Raw genomic sequence first — 9,670 nt, forward strand, 5'->3', positions numbered from 1 at the left:
GGACAAGCCTTAGAACTACGCGATTTATCGAGGGGGTCCCCATAACAACCCCGAACGTGTTAGGAGCGATCATTATGGAATCAAACACCGGTAACCGGTAACTAAGGCGGCAATAACGGAACAAAGCACCCGGCAAAAGGCTAGGCCTTCCGTCATTTACCAAGTATATAGGTGCATTAATTAAATAACAGAATTTAAGATAATGATATCAAGCTCATGTTTTCACATGAGTCAAAGCACCTGCATCTAGCAACGCTAACATTAGTAGCTGAGCAAAGCCTACTTAGCCATTCAAGTTTTGCTAAGAAGGGCTCAGTGGTTGGGTTCATGGCATATCAAGAGGCAATTTAATTCAGTGGTAGGCAGCAAGCAATATGACATGCAAACGCAAACTAGCATAACAAGTCTAGAGGTGGAATCAAGGTCATAGCATCGTGCGTGTGATATCCTCAGCTTGGAATGGTTCTGGTTCGTCCTGCATGTACTCTCCTGACTCCACGTATTCGTTCTCCGATTCCGGTGCTACCCAACATAAGAATAAAAACCAATGAACAGCAGCACCACAAGATGCAACAAGCACATGATGAGCATGCATCACTATTTCTATCACTAGCACAAGCAAAGAAACTACTACAAGTTTCTGTACAGAACTGTACACTAAGCTATTTTGACATGCATGAGAATGGAATGAACAGATGCATCTCATGAAAACGATGCAAAACCATATAAAGAACATTACAATCTGAGCTACGGATCAACGGGAATCAACGAAACAAGATATGAAGCTCTACGTGTAAGAATCAACACCACACTCACAATTGGCACAAATCGGTATTCCGAGGTTGACAAGACATATAACAACCCAACATGAATGGATTGGATCAAGGAAGAACACCACAACATCAACTAAGCACACACAATCATCAAAATGACTATACTACACAATCTGCCATAATCTGCATCTTAGATCTTTGTGAGCTACATGCAACATAGCTACAGCCCTCCAAATATGGCAAATAATATATGTGGGTGTAGCCAACCAAGAACACTACAAGCACCAGAAAGAATCACACCAAAAGGAATTAATCACAAGAAGATACAAGGCCACAAACTTTCACAAAACCATCAGATCTCAGGGACTTAGTGAAAATTCCTGCACCTGACTTTCTGTCTTTGTTCTGAAGCTTTTTGACAGCAATCAAAACACAACCTACTGGACCCCAAATGAGATTAAATTTGACAGGGAGCTTCCCAAACATATCAGGTCCAAAATCCTAGCAATGAACTAAGGCTAGTTCACAGCACAATGACCAGCACAACCTCATCTATAGGAGAAGAAAATGTTTCCAGATTCCCAGACTTGGTGAAATTCCAGATTTCACTAAACTGGAATTTTCAGCCACATGCCCACTTTGTCTAGGCATAGTTTGCACACAAATAACACCAAGTGATAAATGACACCACTATGGTGTAGAGCAAAACCCCTACTACTATCACACAAAAGCTCATGCCCTTGGGCTCCACCTATTCCATGGAATCAAAGAGCAAACTTGCAACAAATCTGAATATGTCAACTCCATAAAGTATCCCAATGGCAAAACTAACTTCACCACTGGATTCCTTGGGAGATTCTACCCCAAAATCATATATAATATGTGGGCACTTACTTGGAACAAGTGACCACAAATTAAGGAAGAGGAAACTACTCCAAATCATGCCTAGTGAATAGGGCATCATTTCATGTAGTCCCACTCTATCAACAACCACAAAGATTGAGCTCATGTGCACAATGACAAAGTGACATGGGGGTTTGAACCCCATGTTTGTGTCATGCACATCAACTTCATAAACACTACTACCAAGCTATCCACACAAACAACATACCATGCCCTCTCACATATGGTCATGTGCAGGTGCAAAGCTTGTTTGCAAAGGTGGAGTGCCTCTCACACACACATCTACTCCACTTCACACACAAGCACATCAATCTCAAGATCAACACACCTACCTACACATGCTAAGCAAAGCTTGCACCACATGGCAAACATACACACATCATAACCCTCATAAGATACATTTTCATATGAAACTCTAGTGCATCACACACAACAAATAGCTATGCTTGCAAGCTCAAGATCATACTAGCATATGCACCTACATGCACTCCCTCTAGAGCACACACACACACACGCATACCTCTCACAAGATCACATACACACACTAGTTAGGACACACTCACACATGATATGTGGTGAGGGGGGGAACCCTTCACACACATACACATGCTTGCACAAGGCCACCCCCACATCACACCTACATCATGCACTCTTATCCACTAGAACATATGTACACAAGTAAACTCCTAAACATGGAAGCTACTCACATACACAAACTACATCACCTACACAAGCTCATGAAACTACAAGTTAGCTAGTTCATCAAGCAACACGTACTGTTTAGATCTTAACAAAAAAATACTACAACATCTGATGTTCAAACCAGCCTTAAACCATCAAGCTAAAACAGGAAATAAAGCAAAGGAAGTACAAAACAAAATAAAAGGGTGGAGCTGGGTTTCGAACCCAAGATCCCCTCGACATGCTCTGCTTCCCTTACCACCCTGTTGTTGCCACTGAATTCGACAGAGAAGGGGGGCTTACAGAGATGTCCCTCTGTTGCAGCAAAACTACTAGCACACAGGAAAATAAACCACAAAAGGGGGAGCACCATCTGGGATTCGTTCCCTGCATCTCTTGGGTACAACCCCAAGACGCCAACCACTGCGCTACGCTACTGCTACTGACAGAGAGGAGGGCTGAACCAAGGTAGGTTAGCACCTCAACGGACTTGCTCTACACCTGCATGTGCTCTGCTGCTCGCCGGCGACAGGGTCGCTGGGTAGAGCCACGGCTGCCGCTGCACAAAAGGACAGCGCCTGCTGCTGGGGGGTGTGGGAAGGTTGCCCTGCTACTGCTACACACATGCACAACGACAGAGAGGAACACGCAAACTACAGCGGGCTACTGCTGCGCTACGGGAGAAGATTACAGCGACAAAGAAACGTGGTGCTGGTCCACCACGGCTCACCGACGGCGAGGGGGAACCACACAGCCTCGGCACTGCTACTGCGAGGGGGAGAAGCCTTGCTGCTACTGCATCTAGCGCGCTAAGCCTAGCTAGCGGGCGACAACCTACTGGACCTGACGGAACTGCACCACACGGAAGACACGGCGAACACACGACGGATCCGGCTGATCTAGGAGGAAGGGGAGGTTGAACCTCACCTTGAGGAAGGAGGGAGAGCCGATCGAAGAGGAGGGCCCGGCCGGAGGCAACGAGGACGCCCTGATCTGCAGAACCAGGGTAGGGGAAGGAGCACCGCGGGAGCGACGTTGACGAGGTCGAGCTCGTCGGTGTGGACGCTTCCCGACCCTACCGATGATGGGAATGGAGAGCGGGGTCGAGGCCCGAGCTCCTGGACGTGGCGGATGGCGCGGATCGTCGTCGATGGCGGGGTAGACAAGGCGTGGAGCTCTCTGTTCTCTCTGCTACCCTACAGATACTTACCAGGAAAGGAGGAAGAAGAGAGATGGAGATGGGGGAGAGGAGAGGTGGCGACGGCATGAGGGATGGAGAGGAACTCTAGGCCGAGGGGGGGCTCGGACGCCCAGGTTATATGGGGTGGGACCTCGACGTTCGTGCACGGCGTCAACTTCCTCTCTCACGGGTACTGACGAAAAGGAGGCACTGGGAGGGAACGGCGTCAGGTGGAAGAGAAGGAGCGAGCTGGGCTCTCGCTGGACAGGGAGGGATATGGGCCACACCGAAGGGGGAAGGCCCATGCTATGCTAGGGGAAAGAAATAAATTGCTGGGTTTTTTTTATTTTAGAAAACAACAGAGAAAGGAAAAAACACAAGGCAAACTACTGGGATAAATTCCAAAGGAAATACCCCCTGGTCATATAAAAATATGACCTATTTGAATAAAATAGAAAAGAAATATTTGGAGCAATTTGATTAAATGCAAAACAGCAATTTATTTACTGTTTTGGATTTATTTGCACCCTTAAAACTAAGATACAAAACAGCAAAAAACACATCTTGGCATCCTCCACAAAATACACTAATACATGGGCATTTTTAAAAGAGGGAAGGGAGAAGAGAATCTTGACATAGGAGAAATAGAGAGGAGGGGTGGAGATGGTTTTGAAACCTAAGCATATACTATCACATGCACACCCCACATAAACTATACATCACATGCACATCATCACAAGGCATCACAAGGTGCAACCACAAGATCACCACCACCACATGAAATGTTAAGATCATATGGAAACAACACAAGACAAGGGCATGCAATAATAAGCTATGGATGCATGCATGGGAAGGAAGAAAAAAATAAACAAGGGACACCACATGAGGTCATGGCACAATTGGATACATCAAATCACTGACAAGGTGGACCCACATGCAATAGGTTCCAAATATGGCAAGGTTTACATCTGGGGCACTACAAACTCTCCCACACTACAAAGAAGATCTCGCCCTCGAGATCTAAGACTGAAAGAAATCGGGAAATTCGGAACGGAGGTGATCCTCGCGTTCCCACATAGCCTCTTTATGGGAATGGTGAGACCACTGCACTTTGAGAAACTTGACAGTCTTGTTACGGGTCTTGCGCTTAGTCGCCTCGAGAACCGCAACTGGATGCTCACGATAAGAAAGGTCAGGCTGAAGGTCGATATCTTGAAGATGCACAGTGCGCTCGGGGGTATTGAAACACCTCCGAAGCTGAGAAACATGGAACACATCATGGACATTTGCAAAGGTTGACGGAAGCTCGAGCTGGTACGCAAGGTCGCCCCTCTTGCCAACCATTCTGAACGGACCAACGAAACGAGGCGCAAGCTTGCCTTTGATGCCAAAGCGCTGCATACCTTTCATAGGCGACACCTTGAGATAGACAAAGTCATCGAGCTCATAAGACATGTCACGGTGCTTGCTATCGTAATAGCTCTTCTGACGGGACTGAGCTGCTCTGAGGTTGTCGCAAATGATCCGACACATCTCCTCAGCTACTTCGATCATATCATTCCCAAGGATCTGACGCTCGCTACGACACTTCCTGCCATAGAGAATTTCAAACGGAGCCTTGCCAGAACTAGCTTGATAGCTGTTGTTATACGGGAACTCCGCGAAAGGCAGACAATCTTCCCATTTCATGCCAAAAGAGATAACACAGGCTCTCAGCATATCCTCAAGAACTTGATTCACTCTCTCCACTTGACCACTAGTCTGAGGATGGAACGCTGTGCTGAAGCGGATCTTCGTGCCCATAGAAAACTGAAAGGAGTCCCAGAACATGGAAGTGAAGATACTTCCGCGATCTGAAGAGATCGTCATCGGCTGTCGGGACCCCGATCCTGAGTCATAAGAACCTAGCCTGTAACACATCACATCACTTTGCGACCTCACGCACGGTAAACTCCACGGCTGCCACCTTACCTTGGCCGGGACCGTTTGCGTCTTTTGGCTCAGGTATATGAATATGTTGCTAGCGTTCAAACGACAAAGAACCCGGGCCGACATGACTAGTTATAAACCCCAGCGGTACAACCGTACAGGGACACGCATAGATAACCCAGCAAAGCAGGTGTCGGTCATCAGCGTGTGTAGACGAGTCGTAGCAAGCTACAAGGACTCAATTACACCGCGTGACATTTCCCCGAGGGGACAGACACAACAGCAAAGAAGGATACATGCCGGTCAATCAAAGTGTTCCGAGCAGTAGCAAACTACCAAGGCTCGATGGAATCACAAAGAGGCATTTCCCTGTAAAGAGTACTACTAAAGGCAAACAACTAGGTGTCGAATCCCACACATATAATGCATTTCAAACATACACACATTATGCACGATATGTGTAGATACAACATGGCATCACAACATAACTCTATGACTCAAGCATTTATTAAAGACTCATAAGAGTCAACATAGTATGATATTAAAAACAGGGGTCTCGTGACCCGACACTCAAGTCATACAAACAACAAGCGGAAGCAAATCATTTCTGGGTACAGACATCTACTAAAAGTGGCTGGAAGAGCCTGAAAAGCTACTACGACCCTACCAAAGGAGCCAGACCTCTGTCTGGGATTCCCAAGCTATTCCGGTCAACATCAAACACATCGCGTAGAACCTTTAATGAGTCTAAGTCTTCTCTGCAATAACATAAATAAAGCAACCGTGAGTACAAAGGTACTCAGCAAGTCTTACATCAGAACTATCTACATATGCATCATGTTTCAATGAAAGGATTGTGGGGTTTGATTGCAGCAAGCCAGCTTTGACTCTTGGCTAACCTGTACTACGACTACAAGTTCTTTCTTTGAGGTGGGATAGCGCACACGAGTCCACATATTCACCAATTCAATACACCACTATGGATCCACTCTCGTTTCCCTACGAGGAGGCCTTCCATAGCACTCACACTTATCTTGCATGTTTTAAAGTATCCATTTAATTTGTCTATGTACCACGTAATGTTTCCAAGTAGTCCATAACCTAGGACGCGGCTATTCGAACAGATTGAATCACCCTGCAGGGGTATACTTCTTCACACATGCTCCCACCACTTAGCACCATATGCACGTCATGCATCTCGGCAACCTTCAAGCGGAAGCACTGGCGTGGGTATCGGCCACGACCGTTAACCACACAAGACCCTAGTCCAGGTTTATCGCCTATTTGAGACTGAACCCGCAAGGAAGTCCGGCCGAGGTTTCCTCTATGGCCCCAAACGATGCGCGCAGGGTTCCCAAGCCCACCATCCGGGTGCCACTTGGTACACCGTGCCACTGTGTATCTACCGTAGTGAAGCGTACCCCATCGGGCAGAGCTAAACATGGCCGCCAACACTTTTCCTACAAAAACCCGAAACTAATTGCAACTCCTGGACAGATATCTAGGCAATTAATAAACCGAGCGGGGTCATATTTCAGGGCCCAATGCATGGTAGTATCTTGTCTTGGATAACATACATAGAACTCAGTTCTTAAGGACGGTCCCAATGCGGCAACCAACCATGTACACCTACATGGCCACTCATCGCTACCTTTACCAAATCAGATTCACACCTTTACTCTCACACTGTAGGACATGAACACAACCATTCCGATTCATCATCCAGACGGATCAGACCCGACACGACTCTAAGCATAGCAGGCATTGTAAACAAGCATGGATGAGTAAGCACATCAAGGCTCAAGCAGTTGCTACTCATGCTAAATGGTTTCCACTATTTACTGTGAAAAAATCAGGTCATGCAAAGGAATGGGTTCAACTACCGATAACATGTACAGTTGAATCGTGTTTGTCCTAATGCAGTAAAAGAGAGCAGGAGCGAGAGAGTGGGTTTATTTGAATATGCTCAAGGGGGTTTGCTTGCCTGACACGTCTGAAGATAGCAATGAGTCTTCATCAATGGCAACGATCATATCGTCGGAAACATCGTTTAGCGAGGGGAAACAACACCGACAAACAAGAAAGAACAACAATTACTTCACAGAAATGCAACACTATGATGCATGCTCAAGACATGAAATGAAAAGTGGCAGGGCTAATGTGGCTATCATTTCTTAAGTTGAAGTTGGTTTGAATTAGGATCCAAACATCACTTCAAGCCGGGTATCTTTCCAAGTACCCTTATAATTGATTCGACCTGATGCTCATAACAAATTATTCCAACATGTATGGAGTTAGTATTTTGAGGTACTGATTTGCATTGACCAATGTTTGGTCATAACAATTGAAGTGGAATTCAAATAAGTATCAAATTCCATCTCCAAACTAATTATGAAATTTATCCTATTCACCATTTTTCCTATTTGGTGATGTTAACTTTTTCAAACATTCATGAAAAAGTCATAATCAGATTCCTTGGATTTTTCTGATACTTTTTCATATATAAATTATTTCCATCCGAGTTATATTTTAATTTCTATGATTTTTACAAGTTTTGCTATTATTCTGGAATTTCTTTTATATAAGAAAATCTTTTATTGCGTCACAGTGACGTCATCACTGCGTCAACAGTCAACAGCGCCTGGGCCAGGTCAAACCTGACCAGTGGGGTCCACTGGTCAGTGACCCAGGTCTTAATCCCGCGGTGACCCGCACTAATGGGTGTTTGACCCACGCGTGGGGCCCTCTGTCAGTGGCTCTAAGGCCTGATTAGTGGCGGGTTAAGGTGGCCATGTCGGCCCCCACCGGAGGGTGGTCGCCGGCGACCATAGCCGCGGCGGAGGGCTCGCCGGAGTTGCGCTAAAACGCGCTACAGAGCACCAAATCGAGCGGGGTTTGCTGTTATAGGTTGCTGGCGAAGCGCCTGATCGACCAGGGCCATCAGAAGGAGCTAGGGTCGCCAGAGAGAGTGCCGGCGACGAGCGTGCGCGGCGGTCGGAAGTCGGGCTCGACGGGGATGTGCTCTAGAGGGGGTTTTCGAGCGAGAGAGAGAGGGGAAAACATCAGGGGCTCACAAGGAATCCATTTGTGGCATCGGGGAGGTCGGAGAGACCCGGTGGCAGTAGATCGACGGCGGCGGATCCCGGTGGTCGGAGGAGGAAGCGGCGGCGGTGAGGGTGATGCAGGGGCTTTTGCTCGATTCCAATGACCGGAAGGTGCGGCACGTCATGGAGGAGAGGATGAGCAGCTCAGGGAGGCGCTTCTGTGGCCGGAGGGGCATCGTCGACGGTGAGCTGGCTACGGCGTCAATGGCGACAGGGGAGAGGGACAGACAGAGAGATGGGGAGAGACCAGGGAGGGGTGGATAAGGGAGAGGCGTGCACGGGGTACTCATCCCCGCCATCTGCGTGGCTCGGGCAAGCAGGAGGTGGCCAGGGGACGTGGCCGCGCTCGCCGGCGTGTCGACACGCACCTGCTTCTCCTCCTGGCAGGAGGAAGAAGACAGTCGTGCCCCTGGTGGGCTGGGCCGCTTCAGGTGAGCGCAGGTAAGGTCTTCCCTCTGTTTTTATTTCTATCTGGCATTTCAGTTTAGGTTTTAAAATAAAATGTTTAAATATTTTATAAAACCCTAAATTAGTGTTATGTGAGAGTGATAAAAATAAGCAATGCCACATAATAGTTTCAACATTTTTGAAACTTTAAAATAGAAGGAATCAAAATAATTCCATTCCAAATAGTTATTTAATCCAATCAAAAATCATGTTCATTAGTTCCCGTGACTTAAAAATTTGGTTTGACAAATTTATTCCCTGTCACTATTTCCCAAATATTTGGAACATTTTCCTAGTTCATTTTAAGGTAATAATTTTATTGCCTTTTTTTCAAATTTCAAATAATTGGGCTTGATCACTTCCCAAAACAAAAACAAAAGAGTTTAAATATGCATGCATGAATGCTTGTCAAGCAAGGTGAAACCAGGGCTCTGACAGCTCACCCCTACTAAACAAGAATCTCGTCCCGAGATTCAGGCGTAGTCGGGAGGAGGAAGAGGGGACACTAAACTATCACAATCTTCACGATCCATTTGCTTCTCTCGAGGATGTTGATTCATCATACCATGTTGATCTTGACATCTTTGTCCTTGAGGTCTTCATCTAGCTTGACGACAAAAGAACAGAGAGACGACATAAGATTCGATCTCCTC

This window comes from Hordeum vulgare, chromosome 2H, assembly GCF_904849725.1.
Source record: "Hordeum vulgare subsp. vulgare chromosome 2H, MorexV3_pseudomolecules_assembly, whole genome shotgun sequence".
Taxonomy (NCBI): Eukaryota; Viridiplantae; Streptophyta; class Magnoliopsida; order Poales; family Poaceae; genus Hordeum; species Hordeum vulgare.